Source organism: Symphalangus syndactylus, chromosome 8 (assembly GCF_028878055.3).
Source record: "Symphalangus syndactylus isolate Jambi chromosome 8, NHGRI_mSymSyn1-v2.1_pri, whole genome shotgun sequence".
NCBI lineage: Eukaryota > Metazoa > Chordata > Mammalia > Primates > Hylobatidae > Symphalangus > Symphalangus syndactylus.
Window position 1 is genome coordinate 19,518,838 of NC_072430.2, and position 14,835 is coordinate 19,533,672.

Below are 14,835 nucleotides of genomic sequence, written 5' to 3' on the forward strand. Positions count from 1 at the left end.
TTTACTGGTTGGGCATCTCAACTCTGAGAATCAAAAATCCAAAATGCTACAGTGAGCATTTCTGTTGAGCATCATGCCGGCACTCAAAAAGTTTCAGATTTTGAATTTTCAGATTTAAGATTCTGTAGGAAAACAGCCTGTTGCATGGCAAGAGTGACGCTATCTTGAAGCAAAACCGCCGCGATGTCCGATGTTTGATTCCCATATACCAAGGGGTTCTGCAGTAAGTCCTTTAAACAATGCCTGTAGCATAGCTAACCCCTCATAAAGATGCTTATCTAACCTCCTCAGTGATCACAAGTCTTGGCAAGAAAGTGTGAAGACATGATCAAATGCACATGTTTTACCCTAAAAGCTTGCTATATAAAGAATACTGCCTGGCTTGCCTGTAGTCACGGCTGTTTGAGAGGCTGAGGCAAGAGGATGGTTTGAGCCCAGGAGTTCTGGACTGTGGTGAGCTATGCCGATCGGATGTTGCACTAAGCTTGGCATTGATATGGTGACCTCCAGGGAGTGACTGGGGGACTACCAGGTCACTTAAGGAGGAGTGAACTGGCCCAGGTTGGAAATAAAGCAGGTCAAAACTCCCGTGCTGAACAGTAGTGGGATTGCACCTGTGAATAGCCACTGCACTCCAGCCTGGGCAACATAGTGAGACCCTGTCTTTTAAATAAATATGTTTACATATAATTTCCGGAAGGCAGATGCAGGGATCCACCATCCTCGGCTGCTTGAGATATGGCTTCTCATCATAAGTTCCTATTAAATGTTTCTTTCTGAGAAACAAGATTTTTCAGCCTCTTTTCTCAGCCTCCCAGCTTCCTCAGCCTTTGGAGGTGGGGTTGTATAGACCTGCTCATCACAGAACAGATGCTCGACCTATATAATAATTATTTATATTTATGTGGCACTTTTTTCAGTTTTCAATTTTTTTGATAGCCCTGATTTGATTTGAATTCTCTAACAGTCCAAAAAAGCAGATGAAATTCCCATTAAACAAAAGGAGAAACGGGTCACAGACTTGCCGGAAGTCTCGTGGCTCAAATTTGGAAGAGTGGGCTTGAATTCAGGGTTGTGGTCACCCAGTACAGCCTAGCCCCCAAAGCCAGCTCCTTTTCCTCAATGCTAGAAAATAATAACCTGTAAAAAATCTGATAATTGTTCGTTTTTTAATTATTAAAACGTTAGTATTTATCTTATCACAGTTTATTTTACAATGAGATTGAAGAAATTAAAAGTTTAAAATGAGCTCACCTCAACTGAGAAAATAACATAATAAGGTAAATGGTCCCATTTTAATGAAAATCTCCCATGCACTCTTATGACCAGGAAGCACTGATGGGGTGGTTAAAACTACATTTAAAAAGACCAGAATATATTTTAATATTTCATTCCATTTTGCAGATTAAAATATATGCAAATTCAAAATTTAAGTAAAGTAAAACTGCCAAAGCTTTAATTGGAGAAGCGCAGTTGCTGAAACCAGTTGAGATTTTAGGATTCCAAGGTTGGCACTGATCAACAGGCAAAGATCTTTGGGTTTGGTGACATAATCTCTCACTGCCTTTAACCAATGGCTCTTACCTCCACACCCCCGGGGACATCTGACAATGTCTGAAGACACATTTGCTCATCATTAACTAGAATCTGGCGGGTAAATGCCAGAGATACTGACCATCCTACAGTGCACAGGACAGCCCCACCACAAACAAGCCAGCAGTGCTGAGGTTGAGAAGCTTTGCCTTAATCATAAGGAAGAGAACACTTTAATGAATTCCCTCAGAAAATGGGATCCGAGTAAATATGGCAGCTTGACCATCTTCACCGGTATAGGTATTTCCCCTTGATTTTCCCCGTTATCACCCTATGATCTCACTAAACAAAACAAGAGCTCCTACATTCACCCAATTCCTTTTCATGGCAGTAACTTATTTTCTCCTCCTATACAGTATTTGGCATCTCTCCAACCAGCCCAGTTCATAAGTTGCAAATCTCTCCTCCATTCCTGCCCCTGTACCCATGGGCTCATGCCTGCCTCAGCCTAGTTGCCCCCAGAATCACATCCGCACACTCATACATACTCACACATGCATATGCACTCCTGCACCCACTCCTATACGTGGGCTTGCATGATTACACACTGACACACATGCAAACATTCAAACACACTCATGTACACTCATTGACCCACACTTACATATCCATATGCACCCTCACACACATACACGTGCTCAAGTATGTGCATACACTCAACATGCACACACACATACACACACAGACACATATGTTCATATTTTCAAACACACACTCAACATGCACACAGATGTGCACACACACTCACTGTCACACATGGATATGCTCTCTCACACATGTGCACACACACAATCACACGCTCACATGCATGCACACATTCAAACACTCAACATGCACACACACATACTTGCATACACACTCCCATACTCTGACACGTGGTTGCACTCTGATACACTCACACACATGCACACATATGCTTACACATTCAAACATACTCAGCATGCACATGCATGTGCACACACACATAGACACACACGAACACCCTGATTCTGCTTCTGATCCCTCAATTGGCCAGTCCTTTATCCAAAGCCTTCTCAGACCAGCCTCTGCCCTCTCCTGGGCTAGCATCCCTCCTCTGAGCTCTGTTCCAGCCGGGACACATCTCTGTAACACGCACCACCCTTTGCCTGCCTGCATGCCTGTCTCCCATACCAAACTCTGACCTCCTGAGAGGCAAGCTTTGCTCAGCAGCTACTTGGTAGGCAGTAGGCAAATAATAATTGAGGAAACCAATGACTGAAGAGTAAGGCCACGGCAAGGCCCACCAGGACTTTCACTGGAGGGGCTGGAGCATCCAAATCCCCCTAAACCTGTGCGTGGTGACTAGGGTGGGACCAAGCCAGTTAAAAACTCATTATACCAGCAGATGGTTAGTTACTAAGGGAGCTGGTGCTACAAAAATGCTTCTATTTGGAAATCACTGAAATGTACCATTTTGTTGAGTTGGGGAAACCTTTGGTGTCGCCTAATGCTCTGTGCCTCCCCGCCCTCAGACCAGGGCCAGACATCCAGGTGATCCTCAACTGACTCCCTTCAGTTCTTGCTCCTTTTCTCTGCCGGTTTCCCCCTTCTGTGGTCCACAGCATAAAATGCAGAGGCGACTGTCTGCAGTCCCCAGGTCACTCTCTCCATCTCAGTAGCTAAAAGAGGCATCTTGCCCAGGCCCTGGGAACAGGCTCAAGTTAACCAGAAAAGCCAGCGTTATCAAGCCTGAAATACCTAAATGTGCTTGCTTTTTTTTTTCCTCGCCTTCACATTTGCATGGAACAACCGAAGCTTTTAGCCTCCGTGGCTCAGGCAAATGCATTAAAAAGATGAACATTTTAGTTAATGTTCTAAGAAGATTTCCAAAAGCAGTTTTGATTGTGTACTATTAGCATTAATTAATTTCCAGACTGGGACCAGCCGCTCTATTAGGGGAATGCATATTTTAATCAATTTCTCAGTGCTGCTCCATGCTGGTTAAAGGTAATTCAGTGGGCTTTGTCTGCCCCATCCCTTTCATTTAACCCAATGCACTATAGAAGCCATGAGGCTTATGAATGCAGGCTGCAAAGGCAAAGCTGACCACATGCCAAGGAGTCACATACGAAGAGCTACTGGAAGCCAAATGACTTTCTTCTAAGATGTAGGCACCCTTTTCTCCACGGGGACTGGGTGAGGTATCTTGGACACAATTAGTGACTGTGCTTCCCTTAGCCCATAGAGTAACTTTATGCAAATTAGAAGCCCCCAAAATGCCTTTTCTTCTTAAGGAGTGCAGTCCCATGGCAAGTGAATGGATTGAAAGGCAGAGAGACGATTTGATGTTGGTCTAGCGCCCTTGCACAGTGAATGCCCTGTGCAACTGTATGTAGCAGCCTTGGTTGGTGAACATGACCTTTATTCCTGACCTCTGATGGGATGCTGTCCCAGGAAACTCCAATCACTTTTGCCTTCGAGGTGGATGTTCACCAATGGCTTTGTGACATTCTTTTTTTTTTTTTTTTTTTTGTTTTTTGAGACGGAGTCTTGCTCTGTCTCCCAGGCGGGAGTGCAATGGCGCGATCTTGGCTCACTGCAAGCTCCGCCTCCCGGGTTCATGCCATTCTCCTGCCTCAGCCTCCCGAGTAGCTGGGACTACAGGTGCCTGCCAACACGTCCGGCTAATTTTTTGTATTTTTAGTAGAGATGGGGTTTCACTGTGTTAGCCAGGATGGTCTCGATCTCCTGACCTCGTGATCCGCCCGCCTCGACCTCCCAAAGTGCTGGGATTACAGGCTTGAGCCACATTCTTTATATTGGTTTCAGTGTTTCTTAGGTGACCATGTGGACATCTCCTATTTTTTCCTCCCCTGGGAAATTGTGAATTCCTTCAGACCCAAACCCCACATCAAATCCCACTTAGAATAGCCACTACCTTTTACACAGATAGTGGGTAAATTACTGTTCCTCGAGGATAAAGCCCAAATAGCCTTTCATACGTGACACTATGTTACCTGTAGACATCCACTACTTCTCCTCTCCTTCAGTCTGTGTGTGTACAAAGAAGATGCAAATGAATGCATGCAACCGTGCATTAGCACATGAGCAGATATGCATTTGAGTAAAGCAGAGAAAGAGATGTAGGCATATACATATGTAGTTAGGCAGGCATGTGTGTTTAATGTGAATGTCTTGTATGTATCAGTAGGTCTGTAAGTTTATGTTGAAATGTACACATGTCAACAAACAAAAAAGTGTACAAACCATATATATGGGTTTACATCTGTGCGTGCACATATGTGACCATGGACATGTTTATGTTATGTGCAGAAATGTGCTTACACATCCAAATGGGTGTGTGTTACTGATGTGTGTGTGTATATATTCACAAGGCACTCTAGTGTTAGAGGGTAACATGTCCCTTTCCCAGTGGGAAAAACGAGGAAATTCAAGGGTGCAAGGGGGTGTGTGCCAGTTGGGTCGACTCACCTTAAAGAACATTCACAAAAGCCCCACGCCAGGGTCTCTGCACATGTGCCATTAATCTCTATGCTGCTCCATGAGCTCTCACAGCCAGAAGTGAGGCTGGGAAAGGTAAGGTGATTCCTATTCCAAATGAATCAGGGTATTCTCACTACAGAAGAAGATGGAAAGAGATTTTTAGTGAGAAGTGAACAGTCTGGCCACACCCACTCTGTGTCTCTCCACAGCACAAAATTAGATACCGTAAGGAAACACATGTATCCAAGATCCTTCTGGAAGTCTGCACATTGTCATTTATCACGCCTAGATTTTGATAAGGATTGGGATGGCAAGACCATGAGGTCGTGTGCTCTGGTGAGGCTTGGAAGCCTCCGCCGTGACTCGGGTACAGAGTGTTTCATTCATGTCTTTTTGTGGGTGGTGGTTAATCAGTTTGTACGCATGTATTTTTCTCTGTCACAATTTTCAAGAAAAAAAAATTGCATCCTAAGCTCCTCTGCATCATCTTCTCCCTGCATTGCCTGTGGTCATGGGTATCACAGGGAAGGATACCCTGGGAAGAGCAGACTGCTCTGGTGGGCTCTCCCGTGTCTTCTGTCCAACCCCAACAGGACCCAACGCCAGGAGATAAAAGTGAGAGAAAGAGCAAGGTGGGGGCAGGGGTGGAGAGAAGACATAACCGAAAAAACCAACCAAAACCAGAGACCAGCCTGCTTAATGCTTCCTCTCACCACTCCAGCTGCCCACACACATTTCCTGATCAACCGCTACCGCCAGAGCCTATTATTCATTTCTCAAATCCATTATTTAGCAGTGTACTTAGGAGAGAATGAGAGAGAGACAGGGAAAGTGAAGACAAAGTGTCTCACAGGCTCTATTTGAAATTGTAAGCAAATTTAGTTCTTGGAAAGGTTGCAGATGGGTACCCAGAGACTAAATCCCTCAGCTTGTCCACAAAAAAAAAAAAAAAAAAAATGGAAACAGCAGGCGAAGCTATTTACAAATGGCACCTCCCACAACCACTAACAGGGGATGCCTTGTGGTCTGGGTAAACCTAGTGGAATCTCCAGACAGCTTCACCGAAGAGTGCCTTAGTTCACAACAGTAATGAGGTTGTCCACATAAGCTGTTCATGTATGAAGATCACACACAAAGAGGTCTTCCCCTCTGTGACGGTTAATCTTATATGACAACTTGGCTGGGCCAAGGTGCCCAAATGTTTGGTCAAACATTGTTCTGGATGTTACTGTGAGGGTGTTTTTGGATGACATTCTCATTTAAATTGGTAAACTTTGAGTAAAGCAGATGGCCCGCCCAATATAGGTGGGCTTCATCCAATTCTTTGAAGTCCTAAATAGGACAAAGACTGACCTCCTCCAAGGAAGAAGGAATTCTGCCAACAGACAGCCCTCGGACTTGAACTGCAGCTCTTCCTCGGTGTCCAGCCTGCCAACCTACCCTGTATATTTAAGACTTGTGCCTCCACTGTCATGTGAGCTAATTCCTTGAAATAAATCTCTTTCTATACACGTGTCCTGTTGGCTCTGTTTCTCTGGGGAATCCTCATACATCTAGAGACTGAAGCTAGATTCAGAAGTAGCTTCATTTGTCCATGGAGTGAATGCTTCTTGAATGCCTACCAAATGACTCATGAAAATACAGAAATGAAAGGTGTGGCTTCTGATCTTAAAGAGTTCCCAGTCTGCTGGGAAGTGAGATGAGAGTCCTGAATCCTGTGGCAACGTGAAAAGATGATGTAATGCAAGGCAGGGACGTGATGCTAAGAAAGCTTAAAACGGGGACGTGAACCCAGCCCAGCAGCAACAGCTGAGCTGAGCCTAAGAAAATAAGCCAAAGATGCCCAGGTGGTAACGTGGCTTACAGGGAAGTGAATAGCACCAGCACAGTGTTGAGGCAATGTTATTCTTTCCACAAGACAGACGGTGAGAGAGTGACAGCTGAGGAATGCAGCAGAGCAGATTGGCCTGCAGAGGCGGCCAGTGCTGTTTAGCATGTGGCTCATTTTCAGGTACTGGATGGATGATTCTCTCAATGCTGAAGCTGCCTGGGTGTTAGGGGCTGAACTGTGTGAACCTCAAATTTGCTTGTTGAAGGCCTAACCCCCAGTACTTCAGAATGCAACTACATGTGGAGATAGAATTTTTAAAGAGGTAATTAAGTTAAAAGATGGTCATTAGGGTGGGCCTCAACTCAGTATCACTGCTGTCCTTATAAGAAGAGAAGATTGGGACACAGACAGGCACAGAAGAAAGACCACATGAAGACACGGGGAGAAGGTGGCCATTGACAAGCCAAGGAGAAAGGCCTCAGCAGACACCAACACTGCTGGCACCTTGATCTTGGGCTTACAGCCTCCAGAACTGTGAGGCAATTAATTTCTCTTGTTTAAGCCCCCCAGTCTGTGAGACTTTCTTACAGCAGCCCAAGTAGACTGAGTTTGTCTGTCCTAACCAGCCATGCAGGTATGAAATATTTCCTGAGCATCTACTTGATGCCAAGCCTGAGCTGAGCACCAGTGAGGAAGACTAGCAAGGTCCTTTGCCTCCAGGAGCTTATGTTCTAGTCAGAGAGAAAGACAAGAAAGAAGGAGAACTATTGAATAGCAGGATAATTTCAGATGGCTGCAGTGCCTGAGAAGTAGGAGAAAGAGGATGATGCAATGGAGAAAGACGTGGAGAGGGAGCTGCCACAGCCGGGAGCATCAGGCAAGGCCTTAATGAGGAGAAGGCTGTTGATCTGAGAGCTAGGGTACAAGATGGATTCACCAGGTGCAGATCCACCGGCACAGAGTTCCCGGGAGACAGAAGAGCCCTTCAACGAGCAATGATCCTGGTATGTTCAGAAGTCCAAGGTGGTGGGAGTATAGTGAGTGAAGAGTAGAGGGGCCACTGATAGACCCTAGATCTCCTCCAGATGAAAACTAGTGGTTCATTTATCTTTGTGTCTCTTTCCCTTGGCTCAGTGAAGAAAAGAAAGAAAGGAGGGGAGGGGAGGAAAAGAAGACAGGAAGGAAAGAGAAAAGAAAGGAAGGAATGGAAGAAGAAAAGAAGGAAGGAAAGGAAACTTACTTAAAGGATAAAGTGGCTTAAATGGGATCAGATTTAAAAATACCAAAATCACAGGATAAGTTTGTTTTTCTGAGTTGCAAAGACCAGGAAAAACCAAAAGAGAAAGGAGCAATGATACTTTATAAGAGAAATGCACAAGCATTCCCATCCTGGTACAGCTTGGGGCTGTCTAACGAGGGCTCAGCCAATACCATATCATGCACCAATCTGGTATTTATTAATAAGGCAAGTCATGATTTTTAACTGATTATGGTGCACAGACTACTCCCGTCATTAATATAAATGAAATAGGAGGAATGGTGCCAAATGTTGCAAATGGGGACTGCCAGGAGACTTCACGGTGTAATTAGTTGAAAACACTAAGTATATCAAAGAACTGGTCTGTGAGCAGAACGGTTCAGTTCATCAGGAAGGAAGCAGACATGTTTATATGTAAGGAGACTAGACATGGAAGAAAGTCAACTTAGAAGATGCTAGCAGTGTGGGGCTCACATGTGCAACTCAGAGGAGATATCTAAGGTCACTGTTTTCTTTAGAATCCCTTAGACACAACAGGGTAGACTTGTGTCCCTAATGAGATATATGCACAGACATATTCTAACCGGCTTGCAAAGAAGGATCTCTTAGTTGTCAAATGGCTGTTAGTTTGGAAGAGAATACCCTTCACATTTATTGAGCAGTTACTATGTGATAGGTGCTCTACATGTGCAAATCATTTGCTGTTCCTGCATTACTAAAGTACATTTTACAGATGAGAAATACAAAGCTCAGGAAGCTCAAGGAGCTTGGCTCAAGACCAGATTTCAAATGCAGGAGTGCATGAATTGAACGTCTGTTTCCCTTCCTCCAGGCCATACTGCCCCTGCAAAGACTCCGCTCTGTGAAGCTTCAAAAGTACCCTAAAAATTCTGCAGTGGAAAGAGACCTGGCCCAGAGTCAGAAAGCAAGATTGCAAGGTCAAGTATGGCCACTGAGAACTGTGTGATTGCATCTGTAAAGCAGGATATTGACAAACAAAGGTAAGGTCTGACTATTTTCTGTGACGAGGCTCTCTTCTAAATAGTCTTAGCACATTTCATCATCCAGTTATTTTGTGTGGACAGGCAGCAATACTACCCTCCGCTTTAAAGATGAAGAAACAGGTATTCTGTAACCCACTCGTACCAGCTCATGACAGACAAATGTAAAATTTTCAGAAATTTTGCAGTCCAGTTGTTAAATACAGATATTATTAAAAATTAAATTACATAAGCTTACATTTAAATACTCTGTATTAAAATCAAAGATAATAAGCACTACAAACATAACACTTCCTAATTATTTTACTATTGTTCACTATTATCTAGGCCCTTGAAGATATTTATATCTGATGTGCACTACTGCCCATCTCTTTCTAACTTCCTGTTCAGTGACATGACATTGGAGGCTTGAAATCAGCCACATTGTGAGTATTTATACCAAAGAAATCATCAAATCATACATATCAGGGACTTTTTTTTTTTTTTGAAAATCAACTGTTGCACATTAACCAGTACATCACTGAGATTGAGAGACCATTCAAGGTCAAATCCACATAGGAAGTATGTCAGTTTGACTAATTCAAGTCATAGAGACACCTCCAGGTCATCTCAGTGGAAGGAAGTTTCTTATGAAGATACACAAAAAAACAAGAATAAAATAAATATTACATATTAAATAAAATATTAATGATGATTCTTAATAAAATAGAAGCATTATTTATGATCACATCTTCCAGATTCAACCTGAGCATAGACAAGATATATCGCCTGAACTTTTCATTATGTCTAATCAATTATATTTTTCATCCTAAGTATTGATTTCTCTCATCAAAGGAATAACAATGTCTTCTCTGTTCCTACAGGCCTTTGATATGGAGGAAGACCATTGTCTTTACTACTGATGCCTCCAAAGAAGATACAACCATTGTCTATTCTCTCCATGTTCTTTGTGCATCAAAGACGCAATCTGAAATGGTGAGACCTCAGCCATGCACGACATTCAGCAATGTTAGATAGCTATGACTCTCTGCACCATGACCTTTTTTCTCTATTCTGTGGCTGTAGTTGTAGTAATTGTTGTTGTTGCTGGTGGAGGTATGTGAATGGCCACATATCATACAGGTGATGTAGGAAGGACAGGGCAAGGCATAGTAGGTTGCGTTTCCCATTAATGACTGTTCCTTTGCAAGTCTACAGGTAAGGTACCCACTCATAGTCAAACTGATATCTCAGGCGTGTTAACCTTCAGGAATTCATTTCGTATGTGGCTCTCATTAGGAAAGCTTTCTTCTAATGGTTTTATAAAAGCATTTTGGCATGTGCATAAGGAATGGCATGGTGCCAGTGCATCACAGCGGGCAGAATCTGTAATGAAAATGTCTGGGAACAAGGTACTGAATGATGGAGCACCAGCCGATGAACCAACAACAGGTCCAAGCACATTATCTTTCAGCAGGGTCCAGGAGAGCTACCTCTTCGATAATGGGTTTGAATGCTTAGGCATTCTCCTTATGTTTCCAGTTCATGTTCCCACATTTGTTTTTCTTTTAGGAAACCACGAAGCCAAGGTAGCAAGAAACAGCATGGTGTAACGGAAGGAGCACTGGTCCAGAGTCAGGAGACCTGGCTTCCAGTATGTGCTGCACCTGTCTCACTGATGGGCATCACACAGCATCCCTTCTGTTCTCTGGGCCTCAGTTTCCTCATTTGCTAAGAAAGCAATCTGGCTCAAAATTTCTGAAGACTTATTCGATTTGGACAAACTGGCTTAAAGACCCACGACGATGCAAAAGACTTTTCCCATCCAAAATTAAAATTAAAATTAAGCCTTTACATGCAATTTTTGGCTAACTCGTAAAATTCACATAAATGTATTACCATCCAAGTGTTACAAGACTTCCGTAACTACCATTGTTATGGACACAAAACAATATACTCTCTGAGCTGGATGAATCAAGATTTTATTAATCAGTCCCTAATTGTCACACATTTTGTTTTTTAGAAGATATTTTGGGGAGTCAACTGAGCTCAAAAGAAAATCCCCCTTCAATGAGAGCTTTCTCATCCCCACCATCCATAAGGAAGAGTCCTCTGGCATTCCTTGCTTTTGCCAAGTAACCAGAACTTCCTGACTACAGTTGATTGGTCCAGGGATGAACCCCAACTTTAAATGTGTCAATCAGATCATCTCTTCTTCTAATAGGAATTGGATCATGTGCCAATATGTAAGCCAATCAGGTGGATGGAGTGGGAGGGAAAGTACTCTGGTAGGCTATTACTTGGTGACAAGCCCACCACTCGGAAGCCATGGTGGTGAGGAAGCGAAAGGCAACATTGCCAAGCCACCCAATCTAAGTAAGAGTATTATGGAGTTGGAGGGGTGGGGGTTATTTACAAAGAGAAATCTAAAATCGGGGGTGGGCAGCAAGGCAAAAATTGATTATTTTTCTGTGTCTTTTTATAACAAACCCAGAGCCAGAGGGGAACTACCTTGGATCAATTCCTATGACTTCCATTGTTATCTTACATGTGAACTTTGATTCTTAATTTGGCATATTACCTTGTTAATCAATGACTGAACTCAATCGATCAATACACTACATGTGCATATGTGTATGTGCATGAGTGTGTGTGCATGTGAGTATATATCTATGTGTGGGGGGTTGGGTGTGGATGTGGGTGTGTCTTTAATGCAGACACAAAGCACCATCTCCAAATTCTGATCTTGCGGGTCTAGAACAGGGCCGAGGAAACTGAATTTTACTAAAGGTTTCCTTCCACTCCAGGTGAATTTGACACCTAACTACAGTTTGGAATACATTGCTGCTGATCATTGGGACCTGTTGAAGGTACTCTTTTAGATAAGTTATTCCGACGTGGTTGCAAGGATGGATTGAGGAAGCAAGGCAGAAGAAGCAAAAAGTAGACTGCTTTTCCTACCACAGGAGTTGATGGGCCAGGCCAGAACCAAACCAATACAGCACAGTTAAAGGAAATACAATCAAGAGCTCTCTTAGATCCCATGCACACACGAGAAGCCTGTGATGATTCTCACCTGGCCAGCTGGGCAGTGACCTGCTTTCAAGGAGAAAGCAGTTGCTGAAGGAGGAGATGCTGCCACCACCTCCCCAGTAGCATCCTATGATCCAGCCTTGTTTTCACTGACCTACAGTTGTCTCTCCTGCTTCCATTCCTTAGAATATGCTGTTCCTTCTAGCTTTCCTTTTTGTCTGCCTAGGGAATTCCTACATGTCTGTCACACCAAAATTTCAGCACTAGACTTCTGGAAAGCTTTCTTTCATCTCCCTGCCCACTGAACCCTCCCCACAAGGCCTCCCAATTTTACTTTAGTCTGAGTACCTGCCCACCTCCCTGACATGGCTGTGAGGCCCTGAGGGGAGAATTAGTGCCCACTCATCTTAGAATCCCAATCACCCAGCAGATGGGCTGGTGGCCCATGTTCTAAATAACCACCGATTAGTCACTATCTGCCCGCCTGAGTGCCTGCATCACACCGTGTGGGAGAGGGAGTGGAAGCTGGGACTCTGCAAAGAGACATCCTTTCCTACCCCATGAGCTGACTGGCCGTGTGGGTCTTTCCAGAAGACAGAAAGTCTCAAGGCAATAAACCCTCTCCCCAGAATGGAAGGCTGGGGGTAGGCTAGATAAATGCAGTTTTACAGGATTTTCTGTTTATCTGATTGAAGCAAAGCAAAGTTTGCCACAGGATTTGGTTCTGCATTGTGAGATAGCAGCCTTTGATGGCAAATAAAAGCTACATCAAATGGGTATTTTATAACATCTGGGTACCTGGGCTTAACGTTTATGCCTTACAATTTATAGACTGGCCAAAGCATACCCATGTGTTTTAGAAAAGTCTTATTTTTAAAGTATAAAATGTATAATATTTGATTTCCTTGAGAATACCTATATATGCAATGCACACATTATTAAGAAATAGTGATGGAGGACACACACCTACAGTGTTGCAGAAATAATAAAATTTGGCTTCTTTCTTAATTTGTTAAGAAGAGCGTTGGGGAAGGAGGGTGCATCAAGAAGTGAGGAATGACTTAATGAAATGCTGAGCTTCTTCAGAATCAGAGGCAAATGTGTCTGTATCATGGCCAAAATGATATAAAACATTTAATATCATCTCTGAGCACATCACAAGTGCTCTGAATAGGATCCCAGAATTTCACAGCTCCCTTTCCGGAAACTCGGGAGTCTGGGGCTCAGGGAAGCCTACATAGCGGCAGAGTTGGCATCTCTGCGATTCCTCCCCTTTGGGAAGAAGAAAGCTGTCGCTTCTGTCACCTGGACTATAGAAGAAGGAAGCTGCAGTGGCAGCTTTGCTTCCTGAATCCCATCCCACCTGAATCTTGGAGAAGGAATTCCAATAGTTGTGTCAATACAGAAACTCTGCTTCCAAATCCTGGGGTTCTTACCTGTAAATGACTTTCGTATCAAAGGCAAGGAAGATCAGTTTACACACCATTTCCCCAGTGAATGCAGATCACCTGATATTTTCCAAGAGAAATGTAATTATCTCAGTATTTCCAAGAGGTGGAGAGAAATAGTACCCAGTTTTTCAGCCCCCTGGATGTGGGACATTTCTGGGGAGTAAGAATAGCAGTGGGGGAAATGGCTTACACCTGCCTGATTCTTACTATGTGAAGGCCAAATTCTAAGAGCTCTGCTGATGTTAACCCATTTAGTTCTTTCAAACCTCATCAGCAGTGGGCAGTGCATTGCCCCTGTTCCAAAGATGAGGAGAGTGAGCCAGAAGAAGCCACAGCTACTATGGGGCTTGATGACTGTAGGAGTCAGCCACTGGGTGTAGGAACTGAGGAAGGGGAGGGATGTGGGAAATTCAGAAAGATAAGGGAAGGAGCTGGCATTCGACTGTGCAAGAGGTTCTTGAACTTCAGTGGACAACAGAATTACCAAAGGAGCTTCCATATTCGTTTCCTCCACAAGACTTGGAATAAAGTCATGCCTATCACAAGTATTCTAGTTAAATATCCTTTGGGATAGCCCTAGAATGGAACATTAAAATGGGGCAGCTCTATTCTTACAGCAAGTGATGCTCTTGATGACAGATGGGTCAGTACCAAAGGCACGATGGAGAGCGGTGTGACCCTGTGCTGCCACTAGCTTGAAACATCCACTCAGTGAAAGGCTGAACAGTGATAGGACAACTCTGGAAGGATACACAAGAAACTGGGAGTTTTTCTGTATCAAAGAAACTGGTGGCTGGGAGATGTGAGGGGGAGCCAGTCACATTTTGCTGTTCATCCCATTTTCACGTATTTTAAAGTTTGTACCAGGTATGTGTATTGTTTTATCAAACAATCACTCAAACAATCTAGTGTGTGTGTGTGTGTGTGTAATGCCAGCCCCGGGCCCCATCCACAAATCCTGAATCTGAGAGTATGGGGCTGAAAGAGCTATGACAGGAGTGAGAAGAGGCTTAAGCCAGGTACTGTGAGGAGATGGCTGCTCCTCAGGGTAAAGTGGATCCCCTGGGCGGCATGGCTCATCCATGTAATTCTGGCCCTTTGGGAGGCTGAGGCAGGTGGATCACTTGAGGTCAGGAGTTTAAGACCAGCCTGGCCAATGTGGTAAAACCCCATCTCTACCAAAAAAATACAAAAATTAGCTGGGCGTGGTGGCAGGCACTTGTA

At 43.8% G+C, this 14,835-nt stretch overlaps 1 long non-coding RNA gene across 1 annotated transcript; it reads left to right on the forward strand.

Annotated features, from left to right (window-relative positions):
* The first annotated feature begins 6,859 nt into the window (after positions 1-6,859).
* On the forward strand, positions 6,860-12,833 carry LOC134737435 (uncharacterized). Its single transcript, XR_010122328.1, has 6 exons — positions 6,860-7,893; positions 8,980-9,148; positions 9,476-9,573; positions 10,012-10,123; positions 10,700-11,373; positions 11,935-12,833. It is a non-coding gene; the product is annotated as an uncharacterized lncRNA (long non-coding RNA).
* Positions 12,834-14,835: the final 2,002 nt, after the last annotated feature.